Raw genomic sequence first — 23,367 nt, forward strand, 5'->3', positions numbered from 1 at the left:
TTATTCATTTAAAATTAGATTTTATTAAATATTGTTTTGTTCACATACGTATTTCAAATTTATTAATCATTATTAAACGATTTTGACAAGTGTCAAGGTTATATTTCAACACAACCTCAACATATTTTTTTAGAGATGATACGCCATTTTTATGACCTTTTAAAAGATTCCTTATGAAACCTTGTACAAATTAACTCTAATCTGTCAAGATTAGTGTAATGTTTCTCTTATAAATACATGAAACACCCCCCAGCCCTCTAATCATTAACTCTAACTCATAACATTAAATCCTTTCGATTGAAATGTGTGATAAATCTTTGTTAAATTATCTTCTAAACCTATTCAAGCTTGGACAAGCCTTTGTTGGATATTTAAATGATTCAAATCCAATTCTCACTTCAATTGAAGATGACATCATTTCTCTTGATTTTTGTGAATCTTACTATTCCTACACGTTGTTTCACTAGATTTTTGTATTATATTACTTTTAACTTAAACAACTAAATAAGATTTTGAATTCAACCTCACTTATATTTGTTTGACATGTTTTTCAAGAGAAGTAATGAAGAAAGGATGTGGGGAAACAAATAGGTTATGATATGGAATTACAAATAAAGGATGTCTCAAAACTAAAACTTTAAATATTATTCAAGCTATAAAAACTATAATACCCATTACCCAAGTCTAATATTCTTCAATTCAATAATGAACTTCATGAGCAAAGGATTATTGTCTAAAGCAAGTCTATAAGCAAAAACATTATTTTAGTTTGTTACTTTTTCATCAATTATTTTGGTTTGTGCTATGACAACCATGGTAGAGCTAGATTTTAACTCTTTAAGAGTTTCTCCAATTCAGACAATCAGTTTCCTTTATCATAAAAAAAACATGCATCACTTTCAACCCTTAAGAAAGAGCATATGCTACTTTATCTCCAACAAACTTATTAGACTTATTTAGGAGAGTTATTGATAGACTCCAAATTATACATATCTACACCCCAAATACTTGGCATATTTATGGATGTTTATTACTAGATTTGTGGATTTTGGTGCTCTTAATCCGGTTATTTCATGTTTTCTACTCAGGAGAGCACCAAGAGTCGAAAGGAGCAAAAAACGAGCTAAAAAGGGACAAAAAAGACCAAATCGAGAAGATGACATGGCCTAAGCCTTGCCACACGGGCATCTCACACGCCCATGGCCTTCGGGGGTATCGACCTAGGTTTTCACTATTCACACGGCCTGACCATTGAGCCTACACGACCATGTGCAATTCAACGGATCGAACACGGCCTGGTAATCACGTCACACGGTCGTGGCACACGGGCGTGTTCCTTTTTCAAAGAGTTGTATTTTACACTAAAAAGTGTACTTAGTGAGGAAGAAAGCCAATCCAAAGCCTATATAAACACCCTAAGTGTGACCTAGAAGGGGGCCGCTTTTTCCAGAACTTTTCTGGAAGACAGAACCACACGCCAGGAATTACTTGAAGGAAGCCAGACGATCCATCTCAAAAGCCGGAGCTACTCCAAGACTAAAGATCTCTCTTAGAATTCCTTCAGGGGTTTTAGAGTTTTCTTTATGTTTTGTTATTTTCATACTTTTGAGATGTACTCTTATTTTATTATGAACTAAACCCCTTAGATACCTAAGGGGGATAAAACCTATGATGGATCTTGTTATTATTATCTTAATTGTATGATAAATACTTGATTTGTTCTTAATTATGTGTTCTTAATGCTTGAGTTAATATTCCGGGTATTAATTCATGATTTGATGTGCTTATGCAGAGGAGGAATAGACCCTGCCTAAGAGTAGATTTGACATAATTAAGCGGAGTTGATCGAACGCCTAGAAATAGGGTTACGAGATTTTGCCAGATTAGGGTGAAACCTAATAAGGGGATCCATAGATCGAGTTAATGCAACCCTAGAGTGTTAATTAAAGAAAAGTCTCGGTTATTCAATCTAGGGATTAGACGTCATTAGTCTTGAATAGGGATAATAACTTAACTTAGGGATCTCTACGGAACAAGTCAAGTTAATAAATCGTCCGGTTCAGAGTCAGATAACAAGTGAAATCTAAGTAGATTCCTCCTTGGGTGTCGTCTTTATCAATTGCTTTTCTTCAAGTCTTTTTCCAAATTTTCTCTTTGCTTTAATTAAATCAGTTAATTAGTTTAAATAATTAGTTAATTAAAACAAACCCTTTTATTCTTAGGCTAGATAATAAAAAGATAGTTATTACTAGTACTTTTGGTTCCTTTGGGTACGATATCCCGGTCTTGCCATTACTATACTATTGTTCGATAGGTGTGCTTGCCTTTTCGTCGTGATAATAGTTAGTCTAGGTTTGATCTTCATTATAAATATTTATTACTTGTTACGAATCACGCGATCAGTTATTCTTTCAGAGTTACCAATAATAACCCTTGGATGCCAAATTAACAAGCATGTTAGTACTAGTTTCTCTTGTAAAAGCATCAATTTTGCAAACCCAAAAATTCTAACCAGCAACATGGAAACCAGATCGCAACAGAGTTTTCATGAAGATAAGAAAAACAAAATAAGGGGTCACTGTTAAACCGTAAAGCAAAATTTGATATAAAACTTAATAAAGTAGAATCTGCCATGTTAGATCATCAAAAATAAATCAAGAAAAAAAACTAAATGTGGAAGCGTACCTAAATCCATTGATATTTTAAGATCTTCAAGTCTTATAGTTTTGATCTTCTAATTTAACACACAAGTAATTTAGAAAATGTGGCTCTCTCTCTTTTCTTTCCTAAAAATGAGATGTCAAAAAAGTTACATATGAGTAATTTGGGGACAATAACCTTAATTTTGAATTATCTCATCATCAATTGGAGATTTGTTACTAGAATATCTACACATATTTGACACATACTTTATTTAATAACTAAAGCCCATTAAATCTTAACCGAATTAGATCACTTTTAATTTGGACTAACATTTTAGGTAGAATTAGGCAAATATGTTGAATTTAAATGGAAATTAGAATTTTAAACTGTTTTTCTAGAAATTTAGGGAAATAGACCATTTTTGGAGAGATAATACAAAAATGCCTACTGTTGGATGCGTTCTTGTCCCGGTAATTTTTCCAACGGTCAAATTTTTTTTTCAAACAGCTACATTTTTTTTCAACGGCTAGTTTATTTGCTATATATACCCAACTTATTTTTTTTTCTTTCAATCCTATTCTCTCAACTATTTTATTCTCAATTTTCATTCAATTTCTTTCAAATTTGTTCTTGTTTCAATTTTCTATTTTGTAATTTCTTTAATTTTATTTGATTTTCATAATTTTAAAATTTTTAAAAATGTTAATGCCTCTTATTTGTTTGGATCACAAACATATTTTTGGGGTCCGATTACAAAGAGTAAGAAAATATTATTATATTTTTCTTTTAATTAATATAATTAATTAATATAATTAATAAGTTGTTCTTATTATTATTTTTAAAATTTTATATGTTTGTATAACGAGACCGAAAATCAAATTATTGAGACGTATATACACAATTTAAGTACGAGGGCACAGCATGTTATTGAACAACACTTGGAAGAGGTAGTATTCTTGCATGTGTCTTGTATGCTTAGGGGACTAAATTGGAGTCCACACTTATTAGCGCTTTGCTAGAAAGATGGAGACCCAAGACACATACATTACATCTTCGGTATAGTAAGTGTACAATTACACTTGAGGATGTAGCATTACAACTCGATTTATCGATTGATAGGCCAGTCGTTAAGGGTAGTACATGTTGGTGATTGGAGCTCAATCTGCTACGAACTATTAGGCAATGTATTAGTAGCTGGATAGAAATGAAATGATTAGAAGACAATTTCTCATATCTCAAAACTCCTCTCCTGCAATTGAAAGACAACAATTCGCTCAAGCATTCATATTGAGGTTAATTAGGGGTCTTCTAATGTTAGATAAATCACGAAATCTAATACTTTTAAGGTGGCTCTTAGAACTAGTCGACTTGAAAAAAACTAGGGGACTCAGTTGGGGATCAACTGTGTTGGCTACATTGTACCCAGAGATGTGTTGGGCAACGAAAGCACAAAAAATAAAATCGATGGTTGTATACTCCTTTTTTAGTCATGGGCATGGAACTGCTCACCATTTTTATGTCCCCAAGTAAACTTCCCTTATCAATTCCCGCTCATATAAGGCAAAATTCATTTAATAATATAGTTATCATATTATTACTATTCATTATTATGTTTTTGAAATAACATATTATTTCAATTTGAGAAACAATGATAGAAGTCATATGGGTATACCAAACGAGCTCGAAGATATCTGACTATTGTTAAATCAACGATAGGAAGTCAATGTTAGTTTTTGAAATTTTCAATTATATAATACTTACTTAAGGATTTGAAATTTAATATTAGGTACATAATAAAATTTATAATTTCGTATTGTAGTTTGAATGGATGTCATACTTGATCTGAAAATTTAAGAATGCATCCTAGCCGAATTTTTGGCGAATCACAATTTCTGAAACGTTAAAGTGTCATTGATAGTTTTTGCACTGGTTGAGATGCATGAATCTGATTGAGTGATGTGCTAGTTTTAGTTTATACAAAGTATTCTGTTGTCACCCTAGGAGCTCAATGAACTTTACGAAATCAACTTGCGGGGGAGAACCAATTAAGATTGGCCTAAATTCCAAGCAAAATATATCTACATCTAGTAACTTAGGTACAATTTCATACCTATGTGCGAACCAATTGTTCGACTGAATTTTGCGATGTTTTTAGATTACATGACATGGTTTAGACTTCACGATAAGGCATATCTATTACTATAGGAGGAAAGGAGTAGACAAATTCATTTTAGAAGGCGATCACAACCCCACATGAGGCTGGGATCAGGAGTACTTGCGTTGAGTTCATCATCATCAACTTTAACACCAAATACTATATTGATGGGTGCACCACCTTCTGTCAGTATGGTTTATATTTTTCTGGTGCTTTTACTAACCCCATATTTTTTACACAAGCACCACACTATGCACTATCATATCATGAATCAATACCTTCTCTAGGAATATTTTTTGCAACACCTCCATCCCTATATGCATATTTCACACCACTACCTTCAACAACACCAATATATCCTCCATTGCCTACAATTTCAACATTCAATCCACGGCCAAGTTATCCGACACCATATAATTCTCCATTGATAGTGTCACAAACCCCCCATCGATGATATACAATAGGAACCTAGGATGAAAAAGCATTCTAACATGAAAGAACAAGATGAAGATGAAGAAAATGTTGGAGATGAATATCAAGACCAAGATCATGGAGGTGGAGATGGAGGTGAAGATGAAGATGAATATGAGGAGCCAAAACCCCAACCATGACGAAATCATCCTCGTAATCGACACCCACCGGGTTGTGGCATACATTCGAGCCGACAATGGAGATGAGTTTTTCATTTTAAATTTTTCTCATGCAAATCATCATTTAGTTTGTATTAAATTGTTCCATCCATAATTTACTTATTCATGTTTTATAAAAAAAGTGTTTGTTTATTTTTCTACATCAATAATATACTTATTTACAATTTATGAAGAAAATGAAAAAATTATTTGTATTGCAATGTATTTTTACATCAATAATATACTTATTTACAATTTACAAAAAAATAGAAACAATTTTTTGTATTGTATTATATTGTATTTTTACATAAATAATATACTTATTTACAATTTACCCAAAAATGGAAAAAATGAATAAATGAATAAATTTTTTAATTCGATCCTCTCCTCAATGTTCCCTCCAAGTGTGGACATGTTGTCCTACTATGTCCATGGTTCTTACAATAACTACATAGCCTCAGTTGGTCTATTTTCTCCCGAATATCCATATTGTTACGTATTTGACTAGAATTAAGTCAACCTTTTGGCTTGCGGCGCAACTTAATATTTGGTAGCAACTCAAATAGAGCACTCGAAACAAACGATCACGTGGGAATTCATATTTCCATACTTTATATATGTGTTTTAGTTTACACACTTCATCAACATAGCTCATACAATCCAAATGTGTCGAGGCACATACAACAATTACATGTGCACTTGGAAAATGAAGTGCTTGAAATCTCCTACTTTCATAGGTCTTGTGTCTCAAGTATACATGGTACAATCCCTTGATAATACTTTCGTTGGGTCTATGGAACCCCGTAACTCAAAATATTTGATTTGGATGTGAGTGACACACTACAGACATAGAGTTCACTTTTTCTGTATTTTTTGTAATATCTTTCGTCACTTCCTCGCACCAAATATGGTTTCCCTTTATCTATCCAACATATTTTCCACTTGCTTTGGAAACAAGGCTGATAAGCAGAAAGATGTTTCTTTGACCACCAACATTACTGTAACATCCCGATTTTGGGCCTAGTCAGAACAGTGGTTTGGAACCACAAATCCGAGGTCGGAGAAATTATTTTTGATTTTATTTTATGTGTTATAGCATGATTTTATAGATATTTGCAAATTTTGGTGCACTAATTTTAGCAGTTGCATGTTTAATTTCGAAAAAAAAAGGACTAAATCATAAAAAGTGCAAAACTTGAGTTCTAGAAGCTAGAGGTATTAAATAGCCATAGGATTTTTAGTAGAAGTCCTTATGTGATAATTAGCCCATTAATAAGTTAGTGGAAGATATTTGTTCATTATTTTTGAAATTTGTTTGAAAAGAAAAGGGCAAATTGGTAATTAAGTTAATAAAGGCATAATAAGACAAAAATTTAAAAGCTATCATTTTTTTTTCTTTCTTCTTCAACCCTTTATGAAGAAAATGGGCAGCCATGGATGAGCAAACATTCGGCCAAGCTTCTATGGCTCATCTAGGTACAGTTTTTGTCCTATTTTTAATTATTTCTATGTTTTTGGAGTCGTGGTAACTTAATTTAGCCATCTCGTACCTTCATTTTCAAAACTGTTAAAGTTTGTAAATTTTTCCATTGATGAATATATGTGTATTTTGATGCTTGATGATGGAAAATGCATCCTTGTTGTTAAATAAACGACTTTTACTTAGTGATTTTCGATGGAAACGTCCAAAATGACCTATTTGTGAAAGTTATGAAATATGTGTTAAAAATATGTTTTAATGGAAAATGTGGGCTGCTATAAGCATGAAAAAGGTTCGACTAGGCATGGGTAGCAAAGAAATTGAATGAATTTCATTTTATGAGCCTAGGGGCAAAAGCATAAATACGATAAAGTTTAAGGGTAAAAATATAATTTTACCAAAAATATGAAATTGGGATAATTTGAGTAGCATGATGAGTAAATAAATTAAATGTGTTGTTATAGATCAAGGAAGGCGAGATTCCGACTTAGAACGGGGGAAAAACAAAAAGTATGACGAATAGGTCCTTTTCATCTATTGTTCTACCGAGGTAAGTTCGTATGCTTAAATAAGCATTAAATTATATATGTATAAAGGTAAAATTGATATAATTTTGATAAATTCTATATTATTGAAATGAAATGTGAATGCTTGACTACGAGACTATGGAAAAGACCATGGTTGGACCATGGCAATTCGAACATGTGATATGTGTGCTAGTGTAAGACCATGTCTGGGACATGGCATCAGTATTGATATGTGTGCAAGACCATATTTGAGACATGGCATCGGCTACATTATAAGAGCTAGTGTAAGATCATGTTTGGGACATAGAATCGGCATTGAGACGAAAGCTAGTGTAAGACCATGTCTGGGACATGGCATCGGCCTCAACATGTGAACCAGTGTAAGACCATGTTTAGGACATGGCATCGGCATTTTACCTTCTTGTATGAGGCTTATCGGATGTCCTTTAGTATTCCAAGTGGTTCAATGGGTAATTTAAAGTTTATGCCAAAGATGTGAAAGGTTATGATTATGTTATGAATTGGTATAGGTATGTACTTAAAGTTTACAAACATTGAGTTTATGACATTGTAAGTTCATGATTTCTATGAAAATGTCTTTATGAACACTTTGTGATTATTGAACATTTGGAAAGAATGTAAATGAGTAAGTCATATCTATGAGAATGATCTTGTGATGACCTTGTAATTATAGGTCTATACTTATGATGTGTAACTATGTGGTAAAGTTGATTTATGATCATGTGTGAGGCTCTTAGACCAAATTAAATTGAGACATGATATGTTTAAATATTTGTTGTTGATGTATAGGTTAAATTTGCCAATGAATGGCATGTAAATATTTGATAATGACTAGCTATTGGAATGGCTAGCTATGGATATGCTTTGGTATTATGTATGTCTAAATGAAAGAGTAAAATTAGAAATAAAATAGTTTTAGACATTAGCAGTTGTATAACTTTGAAAAATCACCAAAAATTGTGGGAATCGAATTAGAGGTTGAATAAAATATGAAATTAAAGCTTATTGAGTCTAGTTTCACATAGAAGAAACGTAAGCAGAAGAATTTCATATTATGAGATATTTGAATTTTTGTGAGACAAGGTCAGAATGATTTTGGAATCCCCTGTTTTGATTTTGGAAAATCATTAAAAATTTTATAAAAATAATTATGGGTTATAATTTATATATTTAAAATTCTTAATGAGTCTATTTTCAAGTGAAACAAACGGAAACATCATCCAAATCCCGTATTAGGAGATAATTAATTTTTAGTGAAGAAGGGTCAAACTGTCAGACAGTAGAACAAGGAAGACTTTAAAGAATAAACTGTACTTATTGGCTAGACCAAAAATTATGAAAATTTTATGGTAAGAATATTTAAGTCTAGTTTCAGGGAAAATTAACAGATTTTAATTTGGAGTTCTGTAGCTCAAGATATAAATAATTTAATGACCATAACTCGCGTAGACAGCTTGATATGAACATAAGTGAATAGTGGAACTTTGTGCAATTATGATTGCATTATCTTGAGAACATATTATGAGGATTGTTAAAAGCATGTTATAAATTTTTTATTATTTACATACCTGCTTACTAAGCTATATGCTTACTCTCTCTTCCTTTCCTTTTTCCTATTGTAACACAGATGCTAGCTCGAGTTGGAGGTCGTCGGAGATCCTATCACACTAACAAGCTATTGATGGGTATCAATGATTTTCTAGTATTTTAGGTGTATGGCATGTATATCGATTTGGTTATTGTGTACATGATATTATGAGTTGGCCTAGAATATTGGTCTATGCTAATTGAAGGTTATTGTTGTATAAGGCCATTTAGTGTGGCCAATATTTGCTATGTTATAAGTCTATAATGAAGCATTACATGGATCTGCATGCTTGTTTGGGTTGGATGAGTGAATGTGTGATAATTATGTGTGGAAAATACTAAATGTGAATGGTTGAGTAAGTTACATGTTATAATTAGTTAAGTGTGTGTGTGGTTGTGCATGTTAAATGTGATTTATAAATAATGTGTGAATGCCATGGTGTGGTTATTAGGATGCCTAAAATGACATGTTGTGTGTTGATAAACTTAGTATGGGTGTGCAAGTGTTTTTGGATGGAAAAAGACTTGGTAAATAGCCTAACTATCATTCATACGGATGGCCGCATGGCCTAGCACACGGACGTGTGACACGGCTGTGTGACCTTAAATGAGTGATGACGTCATAAGCAGAGAGTTACACGGGTGGAGAAATTTTCTTCGTATCTCAAGAGTTTCAAAAGTTCTCGGTTTAGTCCCTAACCACCTCCAATGTATGTTTTGGGCCTCGCCCATTAAGGGACTTTAAGATAGAAATTGAAAAGTTTTAAATTTGAACGAAATTTTATGACCTGGAAATATTTGTATGCATGTGTTTGAGTCCGGTAACGCCTCATACCCTATTCCGGCGACGGACATGGGTAAGGGGTGTTATAGTTACTAGCAAATGACGTGTCCCCTTCAATATGAAATTTATGCATTCCACTATTCCTTGGGTATCCCATCAAGGTATTTCACACCGCGTTCATTTCTAGCCTACAAGTTCTCTAAAATTTTATGGAATAGATGTTGGACGAGCGTAAAACTTGATGTTAAAGAATGATATTTACTACGTACTCATGTTAATAACATGTCGCCACTCAGCATCCTTATGAAATTGGCCCATGTAATTCGACTCGATATAAGGTATACACTACTTATGGTGTGCATGATCCCATAGGCTTCCACGTCGATCAATTGCAGCCTATATTCCAGGTGCCCTATCAATAATGATGTATATACCAAGTTGCAACAAAACATGTTTTCTCAAATTAGTCAAAAAGAAATCTCAAACATTAGCAATTTCTCTTTCAAAAATTATGAAAGTTATTGCCAGAATTTTTTGATTACCATCCTATGCAATAACTAGCAATAAGTGATGTTCATATCTCTCATTCATGAATATGCTGTCAATTTGGACTAATGACTTATAGTACCAGAATGCTTCAATGTATGGCTTGAATGCCCCCCCAAAAAAGATGGAATATTATTTTCACTTGGACAATTCGATTTCCATTATACGCAAGTTCCATTTGTAGATAGATGATGATATCAAGTACGTATTGATTCAGTACCTTGCACTATTATCACAAATCATTATATGATTTATCCCACTTGTTATGCATATTTTCCATGCCCTTCTATATTGTAACCTATGCCTTTTAGTATGACACGGTGTAATTGTATTGACTACGGATATTGACAATCAAAACCGGTACCAAAATTCTAGAACTCGCTTTCACCATAGGTAAGATAATGTCAGAGATCATGTCAGAATCCAATTTTGAATGATCTTGTGACATACCTACAACAACACAAGTATTTCACCATATGTAAGACAATGTCAGAGATCAAGTTAGAATCCAATTTTAGATGCTCCTATGATGTACCTGCAACAACACAAGTACATGAAGTTCTTTTTTTTCTCACAAATGCTATAATTTATCATGGACATCTATTGTCACACACTGCATATTTGACCTCATATTTTTTGGCTTGGGATTTTATAACATGGAAGTTTACCCTATGCTTTATGTTATAGAGCTTCACTATAGCAAAGAAAGTATCTTTGGAGGAAAACTCCATTTGTAATTACCCATTTTCAGTGAGACCACAAATCCGAGCTAGAAAGAAAATTTATTTAATATTATGGTATGGTCTATTTATGATAGCAAGGTTGTATGAAAATTTTGATAAGAAAATTTTATTGATTATATGGTTAAATTGATTTAAAAGGGTCAAATTAAAAAAATGTATTCCCGGGACTCCGTTCTGGTAAATCAGATTCGTAAATATTTATCATAAATATTTACGAAATTAGTTGTGTGTCTAATTAGGTTTTGATTAGGTGAATTTGACTTAAATAGAAGTAATTAGGAAAAACGATTAGATTGAAATAAGTGTGAAAGTTTAATTATAGATTAAAGAAAGTAAAAAGGACTAAATAGGTAAAGAGGCCATTATTATAAATTGAGGCGGTTTAACATTGAAAAATCTAAGATATTTTTAATTTAAAATATATATTATATTATATTTAGTTAATTAATAAGTATGTTATTATATTATATATATATATATATATATATATATAAAACAAAAGAAAGAATAGAAATAAGAAAGAAACAGAATCGAAACAGAGAGAATAGAGAGAAAGAAAGAAAAAAGGGAAAGAAAAAAAGAAAATTTGGGATTTCAAGGGTTCAAACTTAAATAGGTAAGTCAATTTAATTCATTTTCTTGTAATTTTGAGTTTTATGATCCTAGAACAAAATACTATTAGGTATATGTTGAAATTTTGAAAGTTAGTAGATTTTTAATGTAGTTTATATTGAATTAATGGATGAATTAGAGATTGAATTGATGGAAATTCAAACTAGAATTGGGAAAAGGATTAAATTTTGAAATAAGTTATAAGTTTAATGCAATAAGGACTAAATTGTAAGAAATTTGAAATTAGGGTTTATTAGTGAAAATTTGAGAGTTAAGTTAAGTTATAAGTAGAATTTAAGTAAAAATAAGGTATAGATTGTGATAGAAATAGAAATAATTTTAGTTATGGATTAAATTGAAATGTGTGCTAAGGTAAGAAATGATGATCATACATGTTTATTTTATTAAATAGTATAGGAAAGTCATTTAATTGTTTTTCCAATATATAAATGTTATATGTTTTATATGAAATTGAAAAGAAAATAAAGAAAGAAGAGGACCTAATTGAAGAAAAAGGAAAAGAGAAGGCTAAGGAGTGAAGTAAGACATCATCTCAACATTTTTGTTGTAAGTACTACAAGATTTTTTTAAATTATTTTTATTTCAATGCTTATATTGTAGTATAGAATTATTTAGAAATAAAATGTAAAATATATATATATTTAAATTTGTAAATAAAAATAAAATAAAATAAAATAATAGATTATCAAACTATGAAATTTGTAAAAAAAATATAGATTGAGAATATAAGATGGTATATTGTTTGAACATTAAGTAATAATGTTGTGACAAAAGTATATATGTGAAAAGGTGTGATATTTGTGAATTGTGAAATGTGCACTAAATTGTAATGTTGGAGAAATGAGAAATCTTTTTCGAAATATTTTTGTAAAGTATTTAAATGTATGAAATTTAGTTTTAATGCCCAAGTAGATGGAATTTAGAACTACTAGGATATTAGTGGCATGCCATTAAGGAACCTTAGCGCGCTCTCTGATTATTAGCACGTCAGTGCTCTCTAATTATTAGCACATTGGTGCTTTCTGATTAGCACATCTGTGCTCTCTGTATAGCATTTTAGTGTTCACTGTTCATTAGTGCATATTAATGCACCTCTGTATTTGTTTCGTATATCCTGTGTGTTCTATAAAATCTACTTTGGCCTAAGAATATGAGTTGTGAACAAAAGGGAATCATCAATGTGTTAAGGTAAGTTTTATAACTTACAAAAAGATATATTAAATTTATTAATATAAAGCATAGCTGAAGAAACTTATATGTATGTAAATATGTATTAACAGAATGAGTTTAAAATATTTTATTAGGATTTATTTACCTATTTATTCTTATAGTGCTTACTAAGCCTTCACCAGCTTAATGCGTTTAATTTTAACGCGTAGGTACAGTTAGACTCGAAGAGGTAGAGTCGGATTAGAAGATCTCTCATCTCATCACATCCTTAAGGGCTTCAAAAATAGGTACCATATTTTGAATTAAAATGGCATGTACATAGGCAGTTCAAATGTGTTCCCATGTATTAAGGACTAAAATGTAAACTCTTCAAATTCTATCTATTTTGAGTTACTTGAAGTATTTTGGTATATATATTGAATGAATTAGTGAAACTATAAGTATGTTTGCAAATATGGTTGCTAAGTTAAAATACTATGTACAAATGTTTTAATTAAACAATATCTAGCCATAACTGTTTTGGCACCAAATGTAATAGTCTTATACTGGGTCTGTACGATTGGACCGGGTATAGGATTGTTACACCATTCTAACTTGTAAATCGTCGAAATTCGTAGAACTCTCATAAACCAGTCTTTTATGAGGAAGTTTTGGAAATTCTAATACACCTTCAACATCAAAGTTGACATTAAGCATGTGGGGTAGAGGTGCATATGTCGTAAAATCCAGATAGGTTCTTCCAGCATTTTTCGAACCCTTACCATCAGAACCACTCCCTTCTAGTTCAGTAGGAACGACCTTTGGTTCAAAAACTAATGCAATTTTCGAACCACCCGGCCTTTACTCCCAGATTAGATCATCATCGATTTTAGATCCCTTTTTGTTCTTAACTCCCCCTTCATTTTCTTTATTCTCAGCTTCCTCTTCTTTATCAACCTTAGTTAAATATCTAGGGGTTGGATGTCCCTTTGCTGATGTAAATTGTAGGAAGTACATCCTCCATTTTTGTAATCCTTACATTAAAACCAATACTACTTGCAGATTGTCCACTAGTGTAACTTGATGACATACTCACATTAGTGTTTCCAGCATAGAACATTGGTGTCAGGAAGTTGAAATCAAAAGTACTCACAGAATGTCATGCTGGGGTCTCCAAGTTCGGATTACCAACAAAACTATATTCTCATGGAACTAAAATTTCAATAAGCTTAGTGGAAACACAAAAATCTCAACAGTTACTCGTTCCTATCACATAAATCTGATTCCAATCAACTAATTAAACTGCCAAGAATAATTCCCAACCTTCCAATTACTCAAAACTATACAAATTCATGGTTTCAAAATTTCGACATATTATGGTAATTTCACGAAAATTCAATAAAACCTTAGAATTCTTTAATGAAACTTTAAAGAAAGTTTAGAAACCTTCTAATCATATCAAAACAAGTTGAAAAACACTTTGAAACATCATTTTCCTTTTAAATCTCAAAATCCACCATTAATGACTTAATGGCTTTTATTCAAAAAATTTGATTCAATAGGTAAAAACTCTATTTAAAAGACTAGATACCATTTAAAACTAATAGGAAATTAAATCGTTACCTTCGATGGGAGAAAAATGAATGTTTGGTTGGCAATCCAAAAAAAACTCACAAGTTCTGCAATGGGAAAATCAATGGTGTTCTTAATGGTTTTTATGGAATTCTATAGAGATTTAACATTTGGAAGTTGATAGGAATAAAAAGAAATAAGTGAATGATGCTTGGGAATACAAAGGACGGAAAAAACAAAAAGAAGGGGAAAGGTTTCGTGATTTTTCTATAAGTGGGGGAAAGCAATAGACTAATTTTTAAACTTTGGTAGATTGACCGTTATAGTACTCCTAGTTTTCGCCCTCTTTTCAAAACAGTCATCTATTCAAAATTAAAGGTCTTTAGAATATCATTTTCAAAAATTGATTTAATCTTCTAAAAGCCATAGACGAAAACATTTCCGGTTTACCATGCTATGAAATTTTCAAGCATACTAGAGCTAAAATCTCTAAATTACCCTCAAAACTACTAGACCCAATTTTGGGGTGTGACAACCTACATGATATACTTCTGACATCACCGCATATAGAGTGATTATGCTTCATTTGATATTACAGAAAACCAGATTTGCATAGACCATTGGAGCTACGAAGAGATGTTGAAGTGCATATAGAGTCACAAACAAAGTATGGTTTTTTCTGCACTTGATCACAACCCTATGTAGACGAGTTAAAGTTTCCTTGTCTCCTGTCGAACAATTCATGCAATCGACGAGGAACGTAATTGGGGACAACATGTACAGGCAGTTCATTGAACTCTAAAGAAAGCAAAATTAGGACGTTGAACAGCGAACAAAGCATAGGAAGGATTCCCAAATGCATGGTAAAAGGAAGACTAAAACACAAATGTCACAAACGACATGATTGACGGACATGTCAATTTCTGAATGGAAAATATGTTGGATGTAAGACAGGGCAATATTATGATTCGCCTTGTGCAACAAAATGGATGGCCGACACCAACACCACTACTAGACATGTTCGTGAGATTTCTACCGTCGAGCGATGAGGAAGACAATAAGGAGGAGTCGGAGCCTGATTCCAACTAGTTTTAAACAATTTTTAATTTCTTTTTAAAATGGACTGTGTACTTTATTTTTTATTTGGGATGATTTTTATTTATTTTTTTATTTTTATTATTTAGATTTTTAGTATTTTATAGTAGGAACCCCAAAATTTTGAAGGCACAATAATGTTGAGCTAAAAATGAAAGGAGTAGTCCCACCAATTGTGTTGCACGAATCACGCCAATCAGGTAACCTCTTTCCTTTATATTTTTATTGCACATTAGGAACAATGTGCCAAATAAAGTGTTGGGGTGACTTAGGAAAATTTTTAAAAATTTTCTGTTATTTTCCTTTATTTTTAGTAGCTTTTTAATTTTTAATTTTGTATGTTTTCTATGTGCTTGAGTTTGTAGAAATACAAGTGACTGGTTAGGAGCATGCTCATAGGATTTTCTCAAATAAAATGTAAATTTAGTTTGATATTAATTGATTCTAAATTATTTAATTTTAGACTACTTAGTTCAATTTATTACATTGTGAAAAAATTTAAGGTGTTAAATATACCACATGATAAATAGGCATATAAATAGCTTGCATGTTTAACTGAATTGTAGGTTGTAGAAATTGATAGACTTGGCTGATTTAATCCATGTATAGAATTACCTAGGGACGACTGAGGCATTGTTTGGTAGAATATTCTTCAAGCCAAAATGCTATCTCGTAAATATTTTCCCTAGTACCTATTTTGAACCTTAATCCATTTTCTTGATGAACCACAAATGAAACATTAAGTCTAAAGAATATTCTATTTGACCCTTTATTTTTTGGTCCTTGCACGGATTTAACATCCGGCCATTGATATTGATGGATTAGGTAGATACATCATGGTTGTTTCAAAATAAAAAATAATGAGTGAACTAAGGAATTGTTTGGTATAATGCGTATAAGATTCCTTGAGCTTTTATATAAATAAGGCAAAATACCAATTGAGAAAATATCGATGAAAATATATATAAAAGCAAAGTGAGTTGGAAAAAAAGTACACTCACATTTGTTCAAAAAAATACGAGCTTGAACGATTGTACTCATGAATACTATATTGACGCCTTAGTAAATGGAGAGATAAGGGATGTGAAGGAAGTGAATATAAGGTGGTGAGCTACATGTACATTTGGGGGAGTGTCGGAGACAATATCACGTGCCAAACTACTTTCGTGCTTAGCCATTTTGTCGAGCCTGTTCTTTGAATTCCAAACCAACCTAAGCCATAGAATGTTACAAGCTAAAAAGTCCTATGTGACTTAGGTAGTGCTTATGTGGATGAAATCGTGCCAAGGATTGATATTTTTACCACTTATATTCATTTAAACATAATTGTATATTTGTTTTGATGGAAACCTATACTTAACAATCTTTTATTTTTTTGCTTTGTAATTTATTGAACTAACTCGTCTAATTTTAGAAGTTGTGAGTCTATTGTATATCATGTTAGAGTTGTATTTTTATTTACATTATCTTGTTAATATATTTCTATCCAATTTCTTGTATCAAGTTAGCTCAAGTACATTTTCCTTTCTTGCATGTTTATTTTTCGTTTTTAGTTTAGTTTGTTTTCAATTTTTATTTGACTTGTCTTCAAATGTAGTAGTAATTTCGGTCTATTTTCACACTTCAGGAGCTTGTTTCCTAGCCAATTTAGTATTTTATATTATGTTTTCAGTATTTATTAGTTAGGATTAAATATTAGTAAAATAAATGTTTTTTAACACATTTTGTTAGTGTTGTGACCTTTTAGGTCGACACAGGCCTTAGATAGTGCTAATGTGTTGAATTGTGTGTAGTGTAACGACTCGATTTTGGGCCTAGTCGGAACAATGGTTTCGGGACCACAAATCTGACTAGGAAAAATTTATTTTTATTATATTTTTATGGCCTACAGTTTTACGGAATGATTTCGTGAAAATCTCGTTCGAAAATTTCGATGTTCGAGTACTCAAATTAGTAAAAAGGACTAAATCGTAAAAAGTTTAAAACTTGAGTTCTAGAAGCTAGAGGTATTAAATAGCTGTAGAATTTTTAGTAGAAGTCCTTATGTGATAATTAGCCCATTAATAAGTTAGTGGAAGATATTTGTTTGGTATTTTTGAAATTTTTTTGAAAAGAAAAGGGCAAATTGGTAATTAAGTTAATAAAGGCATAATAAGACAAAATTTTAAAAGCTATCATCTTTTTTTCTTTCTTCTTCAACCGTTTATGAAGAAAATGGGCAGCCATGGATGAGCAAACATTCGGCCAAGCTTCTATGGCTCATCTAGGTACAGTTTTTGTCCCGTTTTTAATTATTTCTACATTTTTGGAGTCGTGGTAACTTAATTTAGCTATCTGGTACCTTCGTTTTCAAAAATGTTAAAGTTTGTAAATTTTTTCATTGATGAATAGATGTCTATTTTGGTGCTTGATGATGGAAAATGCATCCTTGTTGTTAAATAAATGACTTTTACTAAGTGATTTTCGATGAAAACGTCCGAAACGACCATTTTGTAAAAGTTGTTAAAATGGTATAAAAGTGTGTTTTGATGAAAATTTTAGTTTACTATAGTTATGAAAATGGTTCGGCTGGGCTTAAAGTACAAATAAATTGAATGCATTTCATTTTATGAGCCTAAGGGCAAAAGTGTAATTATGACAAAGTTTAGGGGCAAAAATGTAATTTTTCTAAAATATGATTTTTGGATCGCATTGAATAATGTGACTAATAATTAGACTAAATGTGATATTTTAGATTAAGAAAAATAAGATTCGGACTTAGAATTAGGGAAATCAAAGAATATGACGGTTATGTCCAATTGCCGATTTTGTGTCAAGGTAAGTTCGTGTGATTATAATAATGCAACGTTATAATTGAATATTAAATGCTTTGTTGTTATTATTATATAAATTGTATGATTGATTATACGGATATTCTTGATGAAGATTCGACAAGTAAGTACATAAGCAAATAATGTGATGTTGTAGCATATTTTAATGCTTTGATAATATGTGCATTTAAATGTTTTATTACTATCATGAAAGTATGAAATGTATGATGGAAGAATAAATGACATTATGAGCAAGTGTGACGACATTGAGCTAGACAAGAAATCCCATTTGAACCTCAGGAATAGTATAGGATACACGAGATATGTCATGAGAAATAATGTGGTCTGAACTCATGAGTTGTGTCTGAGTTCATGAGATAAGTGATAAATGTAATGTGGGTCCGGGTACAGACTTTTTGTATAAACCCGTGAGTAACTCGATGAGAGAGCATATCATGTTAATGCTTTGGGGTCCGGGTACTGACTTTGTGTATAAACCTGTAAGTAGCTCAATGAGCGGGTATTACATGATAATGCTTTAGGGTCCGGGTGCTGACTTTGTGTATAGACCCGTGAGTAGCTCAAATGCGGGCATTACAAAATATGTGGTAGCTTTAGCTACATACATTACGCTCTATGAGTTGGTTCTAGCTGGTATATGGCACTATGTGCAAGTTTCTGTGTATCCATTAATATTCCGAGTGTTCAAGGGATAATTCAAGGAAGGATTTGATGATGGTCCCAATGAGGTATGTCATTGAAGAGAACGAACTTGAGTTATGTTACAAATGGGTACAGGTATGTACAGAAACTCAATGAATATGAAATCCATGAATGATAAGTCCATGAGTATTGTGAAATGATGTTGTATTAATTTGGTGGACTATGACATATGTTTATAAATGCATAGATTTCTAATTTAAAAGAAATCAATGTGTGATGAACTTAGTTATCATCATTTTTATACTAAAACTGTTTTGGACAGTAGCTGTAGTCCAACTTTGAAAATTCATCAAAAATTTTGGAAATTGAACTTGAGGCTGAATAAAATATGAAATTAAAGATTATTGAGCCTAGTTTCACATAGAAGAAACAGTGTAAGAAAAAGAATATCAGATTATGAGATATTTGAATTTTCGTGAGACAGAGTCAGAATGTTTTTGACATCCCCTGTTCTGATTTGGGAAAATCATAAAAAATTTTACAAAAATAATTATGGGTTATACTTTATATTCTTATAATCCTTAATGAGTCTAGTTTAACAAGAAACAAATGGGAACATCATATGGATCCTGTATGAGGAGTTAATTAATTTTTAGTGAAGAAGGATCGAAACTGTCAAACAGAAAAATAGGGGTGATTTTGAAAAATAAACTGTACTAATTGGATAAACCAAAAATTATGAAAATTTTATGGTATGGAGATATGTGAGTCTAGTTTCAGGAAAAATTTTGAGAACTTAATTTTGAGTTCTTTATCTTAAGATATAAATAATTTAGTGACTGCGACTCAAGTAGACAGCTTAACTGGAATTTGAGCAAATAGTGGAATAATGTGCAAATATGATTGTGATACCTTGAGAACATGTTATAAGAATTTGGAAAAAGCATGTAAATAAATTGCTTATTGCTTTCATATGAACTTACTAGGCTTTAAGCTTACTCCCCTTCCTTTCCATCTTTTATAGGTTATTTAGCTATCTCGGGTTGGAATTGCCGGAGATGCTATCACACTATCAAGCTACCATCTGGGGTATAAGTATTCAAGTACTTGAGTTTATGGCATGTATAGGAATTATGTCTTATGTTATATTAGTCATTACTATTAGGGCCAAGTGTATTGGCCTATAATGAGTTGTGATTTAATTTGAATATGCATAGCCATAAATGATGGCTTATGATAATCATATGCTTAATCATATATAAATGACATGTTATTGCATGAATGTGGTTAGTTTAAATTGCATTTATATGATTGATAATGTAACATGTGATGTGATATGAAATTCTGCAAGTAAGGGTGACAAAATGGCTTGGAAAATAGCCTTGCAATCATCCACACAGGTAGACCCATGGGCATGTGTCTAGGCCGTGTGTGACGTACAGTCTGCCCCCACGAGTGTGTGTCTTGGTCGTGTACCCCTAAATGAATGATGATGTCATAAACAGAGAGTTACACGGACTGAGGACACGGGTGTGTCCCAAGCCACACGGGCGTGTGTAACCACACAGCCTACTTCACTCGGGCGTGTGACTCTTTAAAAATGGAAAAATTCTTAAGTGTTGTAAAATTTCTAAAAATTCTCGGCTTAGTCCCGAATCATCTCCGATGTATGTTTTTGGCCTCGTAGGCTCATATAAGATACAGTATGCATGTGTATGAATGGTTTTAAATTAAATGAAATTTTATGGCTCAATTTTGCATGAATGTTTATGTTTAAGTCCAGTAATGCCTTGAACCCTGTCCCGACATCGGATGCGGGTAAGGGGTGTTACATGTAGGATAATGAATCATAGTCCCAATTGACGTGGGAGCAAGGTACGAGTGATGCACAAGATTTTTCAAGCTGTCAAAGCATGGAACGAACCATAAAAGGCACAAAAGGCTTGTCGTGTCGCACTATAGGCATTGCATGGCACGACATAGGGCCGACGTGGTGCCCAAGTCTTCCAGGGCTATTGTCGTTCCCACAATCAAATTTATACGAAGACCTAAGATATAAAAAGACCAAATTCGGGCTGCCAACAACCCTATAAATAATACCTTAAGGGTTCGATATAACTAAGTTGTCTTAGATGCCTTCAAAACCATCGTAGTTTAGGATTAGGATTATATTGAGTTTTCTTTTAGTTTTTCATAAACTCTTTTTTCTTTCATCTTGGAATCGATTTCGATCTAAGAGTTCTTTTATAATATTGAAGAATTTTAGTTATTTACCTTTGCAAGTGATTACATTTGTTATTCTGATACTCCATTCTTCAATCGACAGCAAATCCATGATTATTCTAATATTTTTTCTCTTTCGATTTAATCATGTACTTTACATGTTTTATGCAATTGAGATTAAGATTATCATAACATGAGTGGCTAAATCCCTTAGGGGAGATTAACGAGTGGATGGGGATATTATTAACGGAGGATTTAAGGTTTCCCGAGAGGATTAGTTGGTATAGATTATGCATTCTTAAACCCTAAGCTTGACAAACCTAGAAAGTAATAATAGGTTAAATGAGATCAGGAGATAAGTTTGGTCAAGTAAAATGTAGTTTATCTTGATTGAGAAAATGAGGTCAGGAGATAAACGAGTATCAACCAATCGATTAATCAGTTAGAGGCCGTGAGGTAATAATTGGTTAATCGATTGATAATCCACCCTAAAACCCTAATTTGAAGTTAATTACAAACCTTAAAATGAGTTAATCTTCCTGATTGGTTTAATTTGTTTAGTCATTTCTTGTTGTTTATTTACTTTAGTTATTATTTCTTTTATTAATCCATTTTATGATCTGTCGTAATATATTATTTAACTATTACTATTTAGACTTATTATTGTAAAGAGATGTTTTATAGATTTATTCCATCCCCCCTTGGGTACGATCCTCGGAGTACTTCTTCTCTTCTGTTGTACACATATAGTGTATTACAATTTGACTTATATACTTGCGAACACCATGAATTTAATTTCTTATTTTTTTGGTGTAATATTTTTACCATAAACAATAACACGTTTATAGGCAGTCACCGTGATTCTCGGGGGTAGGATTAAGGTTGGGTTGTGATTTTAAGAAACGCTCCATGAGGATGTGTTTAGCTGGGATAAAAACACATCCAACAGGTGGCGTTTTTCTATTGGCTCTCCAAAAATGACCCATTTCCCTAAAATTTGGGAAAAGCAACCTAAAATCCTAATCTTCGGTTACATTTGAAATATTTTTCTAATTCTGCTATCATTTTATGATATGAAATAATAACATGTAATTATTTTTATTATATATGTGATGCCCATATTTTTCCAAGAATCTCCTACTTAGACCACAGATATATACATAATATTTACTCTATAATTACATGTCATTATAAAACTTTATGAGCTTAAAACTTTATTATTATATCCTAAAAGTATTTCAAACAATCTCGTTCATTAATTATGTTGACATAGAACTAATGCGACTTTTGTTACATATATTGTAACTAAATTTATCCTTGATCACGCATATTAATAAAAACAAATGACATAGATTAAGTATGAATATGTAGCATGGAAATTACTTGCAATTTGATCTAAACACTTTTATTTTCAACTGGTGCTCCTTAAACCTTAGTGAGATCAAACCTTACCAAAATCAAAGTGTGAAAAATCAAATAAACCTTATTTCTATAGAAAATAACCTTAATATCCATAAACTAAAATAACTGAAATGTGTTTATAATGGAAAAGCATTTAAAATTACAAACTCCCACTAAATTGAATATCCTGAAATGACATTATACCCATAAGAGCAGCGTGCTCATAAAAAACCTTGGGTGGTAGTACTTTAGTAAGTGGATCCACAATCATAAAGTTCGTCTCAAGATGCTTTATAGACACCAAACCACTCTAAACTCTTACTTTAACAACCATGAGTTTAAATTCTATGTGTTTTGACTTTGATTCGCTCTTGTTGTTATTGGAATAAATTATTGCAACTTATTATCATAATTTGCACCCTAGTGACAAAAATTTGCATTCATATTCCATTAAAATGGAAGTTTGTATACTGACAATCTCTAACTTATCAGACCTCTAATATGTGAGCATATAATGTTTTGATTTCTGAAGATAATACATGAACCATTTGGTTACTTTCCAGTGATCTATACTCAAATTGCTCAAATATTTACACAACATCCAACAATGAATGCAATATCCAAACGTGTACAAACCTTAACATACATTAGACTTCCATTGCTGAAATGTAGGAAGTCTTATGCATTTCTATAATCTCAAAATCAT

At 31.9% G+C, this 23,367-nt stretch overlaps 1 long non-coding RNA gene across 1 annotated transcript; it reads left to right on the top strand.

The window, feature by feature from the left end:
- Positions 1-17,761: 17,761 nt before the first annotated feature.
- Positions 17,762-20,319, top strand: LOC128290503 (uncharacterized). Its single transcript, XR_008280363.1, has 2 exons — positions 17,762-17,831; positions 20,062-20,319. It is a non-coding gene; the product is annotated as an uncharacterized LOC128290503 (long non-coding RNA).
- Positions 20,320-23,367: the final 3,048 nt, after the last annotated feature.

Source organism: Gossypium arboreum, chromosome 3, assembly GCF_025698485.1.
Source record: "Gossypium arboreum isolate Shixiya-1 chromosome 3, ASM2569848v2, whole genome shotgun sequence".
NCBI lineage: Eukaryota > Viridiplantae > Streptophyta > Magnoliopsida > Malvales > Malvaceae > Gossypium > Gossypium arboreum.